The following is a 16,852-nucleotide window of genomic DNA, read 5'->3' as shown; positions in this document are numbered from 1 at the left end:
TTCTGTCTACTCTACTATTTCAGATTATAAGTTTAACACTAAAAAGATAGATTTTTTTCCATTAAATATTCACTGTTCACCTGAAATGCTAACTAATAAGGATATTGTTTGGCAAAAAGATAAATTTAAATACTTCGGTGCCGATTACGATCCGGTAAAAACCGGGTACGAACCGTCGGTCGGAGCGTTTTCCCCGTCCGACTCGTACCCGGTCGTAAAACTTTACAAACATGGAATTACGATTCGCACGGAAACACCATTTCCGTACGAATCGTAAAAAACACCGACCGACGAAAATATACATACGAATGTGATCCGGGAATGCTGCGACGTGACGTCGGTACGCTTTCAGGCAGCGTTTCACGACCCAGGAATTACGATTCGAACCGACAGCAGTCCGGACGGCAATATTTTCACGCCACCCAAAAAGTGCCGGAAAAGCGAAGTACGGCGCGAATCGACCAGAGTAGGTGGCCCGGTACGCACCGTACCCCCCCCCAGCCCCCGTACGTACGCGCCGACCCCCCCCCAGCCCCCGTACGTACACGCTGACCCCCCCCAGCCCCCGTACGTATGCGCCGACCCCCCCCAGCCCCCGTACGTATGCGCTGACCCCCCCCAGCCCCCGTACGTACGCGCCGACCCCCCCAGCCCCCGTACGTACGCGCCGAACCCCCCTGTATGTACACCCGTGTACGTTCGAGTCGAACCCCCCGTGTACGTTCGAGTCGTACCCCCACCCGTGTATGTACGGTGCATACCCCATGTACGTTCGAGTCGAACCCCCCGTGTACGTTCGAGTCGAACCCCCCGTGTACGTTCGAGTCGTACCCCCACCCGTGTATGTACGGTGCGTACCCCCCGTGTACGTTCGAGTCGAATCCCCCGTGTACGTTCGAGTCGAACCCCCCCATGTACGTTCGAGTCGTACCCCCACCCGTGTATGTACGGTGCGTACCCCCAGCGCGCGCTGGGGGTACGCACCGTACATACACGGGTGGGGGTACGACTCGAACGTACACGGGGGGGTTCGACTTGAACGTACACGGGGGGGTTCGACTCGAACGTACACGGGTGGGGGTACGACTCGAACGTACACGGGGGGACGGGGGGGTTCGACTCGAACGTACACGGGGGGGTTCGACTCGAACGTACACGGGTGTGGGTACGACTCGAACATACACGGGGGGTTCGACTCGAACGTACACGGGGGGGTTCGACACGTACACGGGTGTACATACAGGGGGGTTCGGCGCGTACGTACGGGGGCTGGGGGGGGTCGGCGCGTACGTACGGGGGCTGGGGGGGTCGGCGCGTACGTACGGGGGCTGGGGGGGGGGTCGGCGCGTACGTACGGGGGCTGGGGGGGGGTCGGCGCGTACGTACGGGGGCTGGGGGGGGTCGGCGCGTATGCGGGCACGTCTCCATGGTTGCTATGGGAGTTCGGTGCGGACGGTGTTTTTTCCATCCGGTTGTGACCTCGGACGCACGGGATGGATCGTGATTCCTCGGTCGGACTTCACCTTTCACATTTGTACGGTAAATCGTACGAGGACGTGTCGGACACATTTTCCGACCCGAGGACGTGTGGGGAATGATTCCCAATGCGGTTCATATGGACTTTTTACCATGCGAATCGTGATTGCCAGTTCGTACGGCACTTGTACGATTCGTACGGTAAAAAGACCGGATTCGAGTCGCACGGGGAAATTTTTTACTGGATCGTAATCGGCACCTTCGTAATTTTATTTGCTAACAACGTAAAACAAACTTTAACTTTGAATTTTGAATCTACTTTGGCATATATTAAGGTTAAAATTCTAAATTGGTCCTCCTTGTGTTTATCTTGGTGGGGAAGAATGGATGCAGTTAAAATGATTTTGCCTCCTAAACTGTTTTACATTTTTTCAATATTACCTATTCAACTCCCTCTCAAATGTTATCACATTATAGATACATTTTTGTCTAAATTTATTTGGAAAAATAAATCGCCTCGCATAAGTTACAAAAAATTTAAATTGTCTAAACCCAATGGAAGATTTGGTTTAGCAGATTTTCTAAAATATCATAAATCTTTTATTTTAAAACAAAGTATTTTATGGTTTCAACATTCGTGCTTAATAATTCACCTGCTTGGCTATGCATTGAACAGAATTTAGTATCACCTTTTCCTCTAATTGCTTTACTTACAATGTTCAATTCTTCTGTTTTTTAAAGAAATCAGTAATGTTGAAATCTACTAGATTGATTTTACGTGATTTAGATTCTATTTTTAATGGTCTATTTCCAATAAATTGAGTTTAATGCTATGGTATAACCCGTTAGTAAAATTAGTCCGTCATACAAGTTTTTGGAATTCCTGGATAAAAGCAGGAATTTGGTATTTTAAAGACATTTATTATAATAGTGCATTTTTAAGTTAAAACATAGATTTCATTTGTTACCGTCAGATACTGTTAAATATGAATTACTTTGTAACTCTATTCTTGACTCTTTCTTGAATGGCTTTCCTTCCATTGTTTCTTCTGACTTAGAAGTATATCTCCAAACATTTGCATCTTCTTCTCATACAGTGTCATTATTATACAAAAAGTTAATTATGTCTGATGAAGATAATATCAATTTCCTTTATACCTTCTGGAATGCAGAATTAGAGTTGTCCTCACCTTTGGATACATGGAGGATGATTTGGGTAAATTCTATTTCGGATTGGTTGCCTGTAACATTATACCAAACTAACTCCTATATACTTTTTAATTATTTTTGACCCCTTTAAAACGCCAAACTTTCAACTTCTTCCAATTGCTGGAATTGTTCTTCAAGAGTAGGATCATTAAAACATATGTTATATGATTGTCATTTTGTTAGGGGGTTTTGGGATAAAGTTTGGCAAAGGATCACTTGTTTATTGAATGTATTAGACTCTCTATCGTATGAATTAGTTATTTTGTAAAGCCTCTTCTCTCACCACTAAGTTGCCCCTGTTGCATAATAAGCTTTTTGATTTTTCAATCTCAGCAGCTGTAAGAACAATTACTGCTAATTGGAAATATTCACCTTCTTTATCCATTCATACGTGGTGGGCTCGGATTATTTTCACAATAAAGGGGACTCATTTTAATTTATCTGGTATTATTCATAATAATTTGAACTATTTAAAATTTTGGAAACCAATTGATGACTATCTAATGTTGAATCCCTAGTTGATATAAATTTAAGTATTTCTATTTATGAATTTATTTTTTAGCTTAAGTAGCTTTGTAATCTATTATTATGATGTTATAGTATTGTCCTTTTTATTTTTCATTGCGGAGATATCATTCAGTTTTGTAGGTACTTTATAGTACTTTATTGAAGTTCTTATTTTTAATATTAGAGTGTTTATCTTTAATTATATTGTATTTTATGGATTAATGTTTGTAGCTTTTTCGGAGCTCTTTTTTGTATTTCATTTATTATCAAAATTCTAATTAAATATTTTGAACACAGAAAGCCAGCGCATGAATAGCGAGTGCTAGAGAGGTCTTATAAGACAGCGTCCACATTACTCAACATACCCTGTAGGTGTCCCTCAACACACTGTTCCCATGGTGCCACCTTCTTGAATTTGAAGTATTGTAACTAAGACATGGCATGCTGATGGCTTTCAAGAGGGATTGTCCCTGCCCACCCCACCACCTTGTACACACCTTCTGTAGGCTGCCCGTAGGTGTGTCTTGTACCTGCAAACACACACGCAGCCTGGGCATTAACAAGAATGCCCCGAGGCTCGACCTAAGGTCTCCACAATATAAACAACAGTGAAGGAAGAGACTCCATGCATATGGCTAACAGACTACAGCAGATACAAGCTACAAGCTTCTTAGGTGTGTATGTATCAGAGGCGCAACTAGAGTCAAATTTCGGGGGAGGGCTACTAAAAATTTCAGGGGGGGGGGGGCTAATTCTTCCAGCAATTGGCAGAGTGGAGATGAAGGGGTGAAAAAACAACAAATCTTCATTAACATGCAAATGGTCTTTTAAAGACCTATGAAGTACTCAGGTGCGGCTGTGTTAAGCTCAAAAACTGTCTGTGCCCGGGAAGCTGTCTCAGCCCGGGCTGACACACGATGGGGGGGGGGGGGGGGGAGGGCTGAAGCCCTTTGAGCTTAATGAGCGTTGCGCGCCTGGTATGTGCAGTTAAGGAGTTGTGCCCTCACTCCCTGACCCTTAGAGAATCAGGAATAGCGCTGAAAATCAACATTATTGAGCCCTAAACATGACTCCTCCAGTAACCACGTACCACGGATATGCTGACATGCAGCAAATAACTTTTCTACGCGTGATTTGAACATGAGTAATAGCCAGGATAGTGATTCTGAACTAAAATGTAGACATTTTCAAGATTCTTGTAGCGGGAAAGACCGCCATACAGGATGAATTCCTCTCCTGAACAGAGGAATTAAACCAGGTAAAGTCAAGCCCTCAGGCCTTCTCTGCACTGCCCGCTAAGCACCCCTCCAACCTGTGCCTCCGTCCCTCACCTCACCCCCATCTCCCACCCTCCTCCGCCTCCATTATTCCAGTCACAACAACACCGATGTATAAACTATTTATGATTGAGATTGTGTGCCTTTAATATTTTTTCACTTTTCATAGATGCTGTTACGTGTCAAAATGTAAACCAAAGTCATCACACCAGGAAACGTGAAAAACAGACTCCTTTATCCTAATTACGAGCTGCCTGGTGTGGTTTCCGCCGGGGAATACCGCTTCCGTAATTTTCCAAAATGTCCGGTGTCTTCAAGCCTGGTATCAACATTGAGGCTATAAACAAGAAGCTGTTCTGGAGAAGCTGGACCCGGACCTGAACTAGGAGCTGCTGCGGTTTTGGGATACTGATGTGCCCTACCTGCGCTCACCCACCTCACGCAGAAAGGGGATGCAGAAAACACTCCCCCCCCTTCTCCCCTCCTCCACTCCAATGGCTTCCCCGACCCCGCCCAGCCTCCGCTCTGCAGACCAGGCGCGCAGCACCCATTGGACTCACAGGGCTTCAGCCCCCCCCCGTCGTGTGTGGCAGCCCGGGATGAGACAGCTTCCCGAGCCGCACCCGAGCACTTCACAGGTCTTTAAAAGACCATTTGCATGTTAATGAGGCCTCGCTGTTGTTTCACCCCTTCTAAGAGCCCCTGCAGCTCCACTCTGCCTATGGCTTAAAAGATTCAGCCCCCCCCAGAAAAAATTCTTAGCCCCCCCCCCCCACCGAAATGTGGCTCTAGTTGCGCCTCTGCTGCAGACTATGGACCAAAGAAAGGCCCTGCAGCGAGCACTTGGTAAATGCTTGAGAAATGGGGCTCGCTATATTTCCTGAAATAGGGAAAAACATGGGATTGGGTCCAATGTTCCTAGGTGAGTGCATAATCTCCAATTATAAGGGAAATGACTCGCTAATGGATACTTTTAGGAATCACTGAATCTGACTTCCAGTATCCGAAAATACGGGAATTGTCAATGAGGGCCTGCATCTTCAAAGAATGTGTGCTAATGTTTGGGCGAGCAGCCGCTCTTAATGTGCGAAAGACAGAAGTGCAGAGGCCTCAGTGTTGTTTAGGTCGAGGACCGTCCGGTCTGCCAAAGGCAGAACCGGAAGTCGGAGATTTAATGTTTCTGAGAGTGGCTCTTTAGCCCGCCTCTCTTTTTGCCTCTCCTCCATTGGCTGGCTTCCTAAACGGAGGCCAGCCATTGGAGGAGAGAGCCGTCCCTCCAAATAGGCTCCGTCTTTTTCAGATTCGGGGGCGTGTTCCGTGCTGTTCTTTCCACTTTTTAGACACACCCCCGAATCTGAAACCGCCGCTGCGTTTCTCCGAGGCATTTCTGCTTCGCCTCGGAGAAAGGCGGTGGTGTTCAGGGCGATTCCCACAACGACGATTCCCTCAAGCACGTAAGACTTGTTGTACTCCCTCTTGAGCAAAATGGTGTGATCTTTGGCACATCGTTTTCTCTATTTTCCTCAGTTCCCTTTATGCACGAAATAAGGACAAAACCAGAGGTTTACAGCTGAAAAATAATAATAAATTGAAAAAAACTTTTCAGATTATTATCCTCCAGTGTTCAAGTTTACCTCCATTATGTTTTGAGGTTAGTGACAACCTTTTTTACACCGTCAAAGTCTCCACAGTGGCATTATAGTCCAATCTTGTTCATTCTGGAAATCTGGTCACCGTAACCCTGACACCACCCCTCGGGCCCCCCCAACCCCCTCTTGGGCCGTTAGCCTGCCCATGTATCCTGATTCCACCCCCCGGGCCGAGTGCCTGCTCATGTACCCTGACACCACCCCTCGGGCCGTGTGCCTCCTCATGTACCCTAACATCCCCCGCGGCCCGTGTGCCTGCTTATGTACACTGACTTCCCCCCTCGGGCTGTGTGCCTGTACTCTGACTTATCTTGCAGTGCTTAATTTGTAAAACTATGAGTGTTTCTGGTCTAAATGTTGGGGCGCAGAATACTAAACGACATCGTCTGAACCCCCCTCCCCCCACCAGGCCTCTTGTACCCTGACACCACCCCTCGGGCCGTGTGCCTCCTCATGTACCCTAACAACCCCGTGGCCCGTGTGCCTGCTTATGTACACTGACTTCCCCCCTCGGGCTGTGTGCCTGTGCATGTACTCTGACTCTCCTCACCCCCGCCCCCCCCCCCCACCTGGGCCGTTAGCCTGCCCATGTACCCTGACTCCACCCCTCGGTCCGAATGCCTGCTCATGTCCCCTGACACTACCCCTCGGGCCGTGTGCCTCCTCATGTACCCTAACATCCCCCGTGGGCCGTGTGCCTGCTTATGTACACTGACTTCCCCCCTCGGGCTGTGTGCCTGTACTCTGACTTATCTTGCAGTGCTTAATTTGTAAAACTATGAGTGTTTCTGGTCTAAATGTCGGGGCGCAGAATACTAAACGACATCGCCTGAACCCCCCTCCCCCCACCAGGCCTCTTTAATTCATCCCCAGACCCTCCCTGCCATGTTGTTTCTCTTGGTCCTGCTTTCCCCGTCTGTGACGGGTTTTCTCTCTTTCTCTTCCTTCCTGTCTCCGCTTTGTTTGTTCCTCTTTTGTTACCGATAAATGTCTGATGCAGTAAACCAGGTGTTAGAACCCTTAAGTATCGGTGGCCCCCAACGATGCAAATCAAGCACAGTCTGTTTGCGGGGGGGGGGGGAGAGAGAGTCTGACTATTCTTGTCGTGATGTGTATACTGTCACGTTGTCAAAATGCAGGGTGCGCGTGCATTAACAGCGTTCCATAATCCTCGTTTCCGTGTCTGGGTGTGGATTGTCGGTGTCGCATAAAGTGTGTGCCTGTTTTGTATCGCATTGTGTAGTTATTGCTATAGATATAGCGCTCTCTGGCATTCTTAAGAGGCCTAAGGCGCGTTTTGCACTGTTGAGAACCTCCTCCAGATATCTCGTGAATATAGCGCCTCGTAGCTCCGGAAGATAACCTGAACGATCCGACTTCAGGAAATGCTTAAGCGCACGGGATGCATCTTTGAGGGACGTTAGACAGAGCTTTAACTGGGCCGGGTCCTGCCAGTGCTCAGCACCAGCAGTCCCAAAAAGCAGGTGCTGAGACAGGTCAATATCGAACTCTCCATTTTTGCCCTCTCCCTCAGGGTGAAAGTAAAATCTTAACTCTGCAACAGTACCACCCTTCACTGCCTTTAATGTAACTTTAAAGAGACTCGTTATAGTTATTTCACAATCTCATCACTGAAGCATTTCCAATATTATTCTATTATAAAGCCGTTGCTTATTTATCTTATGCAACTAACAATCAAAGGCAAAGCCAATAGTCCTGTTTTTTGTAGGTGTAATGTTACTTGTATTATATATCTGGATGTAATGACAGAAGCAGCAAAATACCATTTGGGCTACACAATATGCTAAGCACAGATTTTTAGCTTGCGTGTTTTAATGTTTTAAGCCACGCCCTACTTACATCGGGGTTGGGACACCCACAGTTCTTTTTGTCCTACTTAAAGCCCTGGCGTTAGATGTACTCAAATGTGTATAGAAAAGGTGGATGAAATGCATGCAGCGTCTAGAAGTGTTGAACGAGCTTCTTGGCACATCAACATAAATGTTGTGCAGTCCTATAAGGATAGAAACATCCACGCACGAGCTGTTGGTGGGGTTTGTGTTGCACAGCTTGAGCCATTAGTCGGTAGTGCAGGGATGCGCTAGTAAGAGGAAGACTACCCACTGATTGTGGTCTCTCAGGGTCTTGTCGCAGGAACCCACCGTCACACGGAGGTCTGACCAGTAGTTGGTGGAACCGTGCAGTCCGGAGTGGCACTATCTCACTACGCTTGTGCTGCTGGTTCAGGGAGCATCCTTAACTCACTGTATGCAAAGCCAGGAGTGTAGCATGGTGAAGTTTATGGGAGAAGAATTGTTTTTATTGTTTAAGTTCTAGGTGGTTGTTGCTGGTCCATATTTTCTTAGGGAGGGTTATGACATTTTACAAGTTTGTAAAATTTTGTGTGTTCGCATATATTGTCTTTTATAATCTTCTTGTATGTGGGTGTGCATGCGTTATCGGCGTCTCATGTGTGCGTGTGCACGATTGCCAGGGTGTCATCTTTTTTTACTGTCTGTGCATTGCCAGTGTCTCTAGTCTTGTATGTGTGTGAGTGCATGGGTGGGGTCATGCATCCGACATCTCCAAATGCTTGTGTGCGCTCTTGTGCGTTGTCAGTGTCTCTTAATCCTTCTGGGTGTGATGTCGGTGTTTTACGATTCCCTCATAGTGTGTGTGTGTCTGCCTGATGTCAGTTACTCAAATATGGCTCCTCGAAAACACCATCTGTTATCAGCAATGTAACTTACCCTCGATGTGAAACCGGCCTTGAGGCCTGCAGATTCCTTCCTTCCTCCTCCTCATGTCTCTTTGTGTGCATGGTGAATGCGTCAACAAGAAGGAAGCGCTATCACTGTGCACTATCAGCGCCAGGGCTCTGTGTATGTGTAAACCCTCAGGACGCTTCCTCACAGCCCGTGCGCTATGTGCAACGTCGTCTTACAATAGAGCTTCTCTGTAGCACTTGACCCAGATGCTCCCGGCTCTAGATGTTCCACAGACTCCTATGCTGCAGACTAGGCGTCTCCAGTCTTGGTGCACAAGGCTGCAGACCTGCCATCTTTTCACGACACCCTGGTAGTGCGTAAATATTTTGCGTTTAAACTAACTGTGCATACATGTATCTTGTTTGAATAGCCTGAATGTTTGGCATGACTTTGCCCTTGTGGACAAATGTTGGGCCACCCCTATGCGAGAAATCTTCGGAGACTAAAGGGTTACGGTGCATGGAAGCGACTTTTCTTGCTTTCTTTCTGCTCGCCGCAGGGACGTTCTCTTCACTCATTAACTGCTTATCTGGATCTCCTCACGGATGCTCCCTTCCCCCACCGCCATGGTCTGCATTTAGTCACGGCGCTTCCTCTAACACTTCGCTGCCTGTGGCCACGAACACGGCATACAGCCTCTCTAGTACCCAAACGAGAAGGGCTGCGTGGAGGAGGGGCGTGCGCTGTGCGGCAGACCCAACTTCTCTCGTGTTTTTGTGCTTCAATCCTTGTTGAACATGTGTGAGCTATTCGTTTGCGAGGTTTGAGTTAACTTTGAGTGCATGGAAGCGACTTTTCTTGCTTTCTTTCTGCTCGCCGCAGGGACGTTCTCTTCACTCATTAACTGCTTATCTGTTCCTTGAAACCGGCCTCGGGGCTTCCAGGCACCCTTTGGGTTGAAGCTCTGCTGCCACATCACTGGGAAGCCATGTGAGCTGTTTACCGCTCTGTCTACCCGCCTGTATGGAGATACTCGGTAACGTGTCATTTAGTGGGGGTTGCAACTGGTCAGCCCAGATGTTTGACAGCGCCAGCAAGGGAGATGGAAATAACTTGTATTTTCCCCCAGTACTTGATACCTAACGACAGCGTTTCGACTCGCTGTAACTAAGCATGTTTCTTCCCCAACTTTGTTGTTACCTAAGCTTCTCAGCTACCCCGCCCCATCATTTTACGAAAGATTTCAGGAAGGATGTGGTAGGTTCTAGGGCTGTGCGAGTCAAGCCCTCTAAAAATACGGGCTTGACTAAAAAGCATAGACAAAGCATAATGTTATTGAAAGCAGTGTGTCCGGAACTCACTACATCACTCACTCTCTATCTCTCTACCTCACTCTTTCTATCTCACTAACTCACTTTCACTGTCTCTTTCACTACCTCTCTCTATCTCACTACATCACCACACCACTCTGCTTACATCTCACTACCTCACAACATCCCTCTCCCTCACTACATCACTGTTTCACTACCTCCCTCTCTCTCACTACATAACTCTCTCTACCTCACTACTCCACTCTATCTCACTACCTCACTATCTCACAACTTCTCTCTCTCAAAACATCACTACCTCACTCTCTAGCTCACAACCTCACAACTTCACTCTCTCACCCACTAACTCAATCACTCTCTATCTCACTACCTCACTCTTTCTATCTCACTAACTCACTTTCACTCTCTCTTTCACTACCTCTCTCTATCTCACTACATCACAACATCACTCTATGCTTATATATCACTACCTCACAACATCCCTCTCCCTCACTACCTCACTCTTTCACTACCTCACTCTCTCTATCTCACTACCTCACTCTCTCTCTGCTAATGCAATAGGTATTACATATGCAAAAAAAGCTAATGCCAATAGAAATGACAATGCCATCTATTTAGGGATACAAAAATGATTAAAAAAAATAATGAGCAATACCAATAGCTCTACCTCTAATATTGCCGAGACCATTGCATTGTAAATGCTTGTTTAAAATTCCAACGTTGGTGCTGCCAAATCCAAGGATAGCAGAACACGAAGGCTGTCTAAACCCTCGTGGCTCTTTCTTCTACAATCCTGCATTTCCTGTCTCTCTCTCTCTCTCTTTCACATTCTCTAACCCATCCCGGTTTTCTCTCTATGTCACTATTTACCTATCGGTGTATTTCTCTTTCTTTCTATAGTTTCTGCCTTGCTCTCTCTTGCTCAGAGCGGGATGATGTAAAATACGTTCTTGTTCCCAAGAAGGAGAGCAGCTGCCCACTACCTGCAGTGAAACACAAACTAGGTACTGAGCAGCGATGCAAGAAAGTAACGTGTCCCATCTCCTACCCTCCACTGGTTTTATAGTTAAAAAAGCAGCCACAAATTAAGGTGAACTAGGCCTCTCACGCACCTAACCCGATGACACTGCACATGCTGCACTACTGACAGTCGCGCCCCAGTACCGGGAGCGGGGGCTGGAGAGAGCTCTCTTCTAATCCGCACGTGCAGAAGCCTCCGCCGCGCGGTCCCTATATAGCCTTCCTTTGTCAATCAGGCTAAATTGAGCGTGACCTCCCCAACACGCTAAACTCGCTCCCCCTTTGATGTACGACCGAGGACGCTTAAGCGAGTCAGACATCCCAGCCCCGGGTCTTCGAGTGAATTTCCGTGAATTATATCCCGCTGCTGCGGCCTGTAATGGGAGCGTAACTGCGGATTAATTATTGTAAGTTAAAGATGCGGGCTCCAGGGGGATGCGCGCTTCCTATCAGGCAGATTTATGAGAGAATTTGTATTTTCGGCCTCATCCAGTTACAAGCATTAAGTCATGCTGTTCGAGACTTCAACACTCGCATCGTACGGCCTACTTTAGGAAAACGATGATTTGACGGCGGCTTGGCTCCGTGGTCGGGTGCAGGGCCTGCTGCCCCCCAGCACAAACTGCTGCGGTGATTTATTGCTGAGAGCGCTTCCAAGCACTGCATAATATAGACTGTTATGGTGTTATCGTGTAGGCGTTGGGAGTATATGTGCTGGGGTCCGGAAGGGGTGCCTCAGGACCCCCAAAACAACTATGCCGGAGTTCAGAAAGCGAATGAGCTATAAAGAGGCCTTCACATGTTCTTTTTTAGGTCTCGTCTGAGACAGCGCTTTAGCGCTGCTCTGGCGAGACTTATAGTAAGCGAGTTTTGGCAGTGCAAACAGTGGCTTTTCAGGCCTCCAAATACAGTGCATGTGCGTCGGCCGGGCGCGCGCACCATTTGGAGGCCTGAAAGCACTCGTTTGCTTTCACTTTCGCGGGCTGCACGGCCGCTTTGATGTGATCGCGATCGCGATTACTTTCACACACGCACATACACAGCTGTGCCACTGCACCTGCTGCACCTTCTCTTTCCAGACTTCACAGAATACGTTTTTCTGGGTTTTTTGGCTGTCCCTTATTGGATAGCATTATTTATTGCAAAGCATGGAGTCCTTATTACCCTCTGCATTTGGACTGTTTACAATTTCATTTAGCTGTGTGTTGTAATGAGAATGTGCACATCTCATATCAAAGACCAATTATACTCGTAAACTCAATCCATGTTTCTCTTTATCGAACAGCGACAAACCTTTCTGGACGACTCAACTCAAAGTTATGCTTTACTGTAGGATTACGATATCATGAAAATCATATTTTAGTTGATGTTTTATCGATCTAATTATTAATAAAAAATACTAATTATTATTTACTCTGTTGTGGTATATATTAGGCCCGGTTAAAATGCTGTTACGAGGCGCAATTTTGCGGTACGATAGTAGCACAAAATTCCAGAAATTAAATTATTTCACCATGCTGCGTATTTATGCACGTGCTCAAAGGCAGCATGCAGACGACCAGAACACGAGTGGCTGCTTCTTTCCAGGAGATTTTTTTTCAGCTCAAACGTGTCCTCTGCACTAACACATCTTGCGCTCAAGTATACTGCCAAATGCTAGTTTTATATTTCTCATAATTCTGTGTAATTTCGTCTAACATTTCAAACATTTCACGTACTTATGCATATGCAAATAATGCGAATTTTGGGCACTCCCTATAACACGCATTTGCAATGCAATAGGTCTCGCATTTACGCGAGTTTGAGATATTGACATTGCAAATGACAATGCTTTTTATTTTTGTTTTTAAAACCTAAATAAAAGGCATTCTCATTTACAATGCCAATAGCTTAAACTCGTGTAAATACGAGACCAATTGCCTTGCAAATGCTTGTTTATCTTGGCACATTTGCTGTGCTTTCAAAGGCACATGGCAGGCTCTCTTTTGAGGTTTTTGTTTATTGTTTACTTCTCTTACTGTGACTGCAAAGGTAGAGGATTTTGTAAAGTGAATTATCTGACAACTTTGCTGGGGTACTGAGAGTGAAAGGAAAGACTGACAACTTTGCTGGAATACTGAGAGTGAAATAAAAGTCTGTAGGATGTGAGATTTTTTAAATACAAATTTTAAAAATACTATACAAATGCTTCAAAATGTAGCAGCGGTGCGGAAAAGGAAGTACATCTTCTGGTAATTCTGAAGTCTGATAGAAACAGGTTTCAATAGGATCAGAACATATCAATCACTTTACTTAGAGATGTGCAAATTATCAATATTTGCTGAAGCCTGATTCCCACCCACTATTGTTTATATAGGAGTATCAGTAAAACTGCATGTGATTGTGAATTTTGAAGGTATTTCGATGTATCCTGCTCAACACCCGCTCTGCCCGCAAACACGTCATCGAACTCTGGGACCTACTCGACACCAACGCCCCAGACGTCGCCTTCCTGACGGAGACCTGGCTGACCCCCTCCTCGGCACCTGACATCGCCATAGCCATCCCGGAAGGCTACAAGATCACCCGCAAGGACCGCACCAATGGAATAGGAGGAGGAATTGCCATCGTCCACAGAAACACTCTCAAAATCTCGACACACACCGACGGCACCCTCAGCACCTCCGAACACCTGCACTTCCAGATCCACACCGACCCCAACACCACCCTCAGAGGCACCATCATCTACAGACCCCCCGGACCCTGACCGCAGTTCAGCGACTCCATCACCGACCTCGTCAGCACACACGCCCTCCCCTCCACGGACTACATCCTCCTCGGGGACCTGAACTCCCACCTCAAGAACAACAACGACGCCAACTCCTCCACCCTGATCGACAACCTTGGCAACCTCAGACTCAGACAACTCGTCACAGCACCCACACACTCCGCCGGCCACAGGCTTGACCCCATCTTCTCAGCGAGCACCCACGTCTTCTTCGACCGAACTCCACTTGACCAACCACCGCTGCATCCACTTCACCTTCCGGAAACCCACCACACACCACCGCACCCAGCAGATGCCTCGCCGCAGCTGGGGCAAGATCACCGAGGACCAGCTAACCGCCGCCCTCGCCCAGAGCCCACCCGAAGACCCAACCAATGCCGCAGCCTGCAACCTCAAACTATGGATCAACAACTGCGCCAACACCCTCGCCCCACTCAAGAGACCCCCCAACACCCATACCAGCAAGGGAGCCAGCTGGTTCACCGAAGACCTCCAGGCCTCCAAGTGAACCTGCCGAAAACTAGAAAAAAACTGAACCTGCGAAAGAACACCGGAAAGCTGCAAAGCCCACAGGAACGCCACCCGCCGACACCACCAACTCATCAGATCCGCCAAAAGGACCACCTTCAGAGACCGCCTCGACAACAACGCACACAACAGCAAAGAGCTCTTCAGCATCGTGAAGGAACTCTCCAACTCCAGCTCCAACACCAACGACATCCCACCGTCACAAGACCTGTGCGACTCGCTGGCCACCTTCTTCCATCGCAAGATCGCAGACATCCACGACAGCTTTGACGCCTTCACCACCCCGGCAACAGCCGACACCCCCGCTCCCACGACCACCACCCGCACTAACCGCCTGCTCACCTGGACCAACACCAACGACGACGACACCATCAAGATCATGAATACCGTCCACTCTGGATCCCTGGAAGACCCCTGCCCACACCACATTTTCAACAAAGCCAGTAGGACCATCACACCCCACCTTCGGAAAACCATCAAAATCTCCTTCGAGACAGCGACCTTCCCAGAGAGCTGGAAGCACGCAGAGATCAAAGCCTTACTAAGGAAACCCAAGGCGGACCCCAAGGACCTCAAGAACCTCCGACCCATCTCCCTGCTCCCGTTCCCGGCGAAGGTCATCGAAAAGGCAGTCAACAAACAACTGACCAGCTTCCTCGAAGAGAACAACATCCCTGACCCATCCCATTCAGGGTTCCGCAGCATCCACAGCACCGAAACTGCCCTCATTGCCGCCACCGACGACATCAGGATCATGCTCAACAACAGACAAACCGCGGCCCTGATCCTCCTGGACCTGTCAGCCGCTTTTGACACAGTCTGCCACCGCACACTAAGAGCACGCCTCTACGATGCCAGAATCCAAGAGAAGGTCCTGGACTGGAACACCTCCTTCCTCTCTGGGAGAACCCAGAGCGTCCGCCTCCCCCCCTTCCGCTGCAAAACCACGAGATCATCTGCGGCGTACCCCAAGGCTCATCTCTCAGCCCAACGTTGTTCAACGTCTACATGGCACCACTCGCCCACGTCGCCCAACAGCACGACCTAAACATCATCTCCTACGCTGACGACACCCAGTTGATCCTCTTGCTCACCAAGGATCGCCAAAACCAACCTCCACGAAGGAATGAAGGCCGTCGCCCCCGCGGCCTGGGACGACTCCTGGTGGCCGACGGCACTAGGAGCACCCCTACACCCACCAACCGCGCACAAAACCTAGGGGTCATTCTGGACTCCACACTCTCCATGACAAAGCAGGTCAACGCCGTCTCCTCCTCCTGCTTCAACACCCTCCGCATGCTTCACAGGATCTTCAAGTGGATCCCCACCGAAACTAGAAGGACGGTCACCCAGGCCCTCGTCAGCAGCAGACTGGACTACGGCAACGCACTCTACGCAGGAGCCCCGGCCAAACTCCTGAAACGACTCCAACGCATCCAGAACGCCTCTGCTCGCCTGATCCTGGACATCAACCGCCGCAGCCACATCACACCCCACCTGAAAGACCTGCACTGGCTGACCATAAACTAGAAGATAACCTTCAAGCTCCTCACCCATGCACACAAGGCACTCCACGACACCGGACCAGCGTACCTCAACAGTCGACTCAGCCTCTACACCCCTGCCCGCCAGCTCCGCAGACCATGCCCTTGCCACCATCCCCCGCATCCGAAAAGTGAATGCCGGCGGAAGATCATTCTCCCACCTCGCTGCCAAGACGTGGAACACCCTCCCCATCCACCTACAGCAGACCGAAGACCTTCTAACCTTCAGAAGACTCCTCAAGACCTGGCTCTTCGAACAGTAGCAGCATCCCCCCCCACCCCCCTTGAGACCCTCACGGGTACGTAGTGCGCTTTACAAATGCTATGATTGATTGATGAAAAATGTGCTGCCTGTAAATGAGAGTATGCTGCCACACCATGCATTAGTAATATATTTGGGTCAGTGTACTCCACAATGCACCACTGGCTACATGTCACACCTTTACCACTCTCCTGATGAATGGGCATGGCTCATTTGATATACTTGTTCTTTCTGAAACTCTTGGATTTTTTGCAGTCCTTTTGACTTCAGTGATGTAACAATGATGGCAGCCCCCCACTCTGAAAACTGTTTCAGCAATACTGTCTCCAGCACGTGCACCTGCTCTAGTCACGTAGCATGTCACATGACATGACATTAACTATAGGAGAGAAGAAGAAACAGGTGAACAGGTAAGTAGTGAACAGGTGAGCAGGTTGCTCCTTTCTGTGGGCGTGGTTGGGGATTCATGTCTTGTTGGTGTGTCATGTGAGTGAGGCTTGGGCAGTTATTCATGGCGCTAGGTGTGCAAATAAGAATGGGCATCGCCCTGGTCTGTAATGCTGAGAAGTGCCAGCAA

Source organism: Triturus cristatus, chromosome 7 (genome assembly GCF_964204655.1).
Source record: "Triturus cristatus chromosome 7, aTriCri1.1, whole genome shotgun sequence".
Lineage (NCBI taxonomy): Eukaryota > Metazoa > Chordata > Amphibia > Caudata > Salamandridae > Triturus > Triturus cristatus.
Note: the sequence above shows the minus strand (reverse complement) of the source record.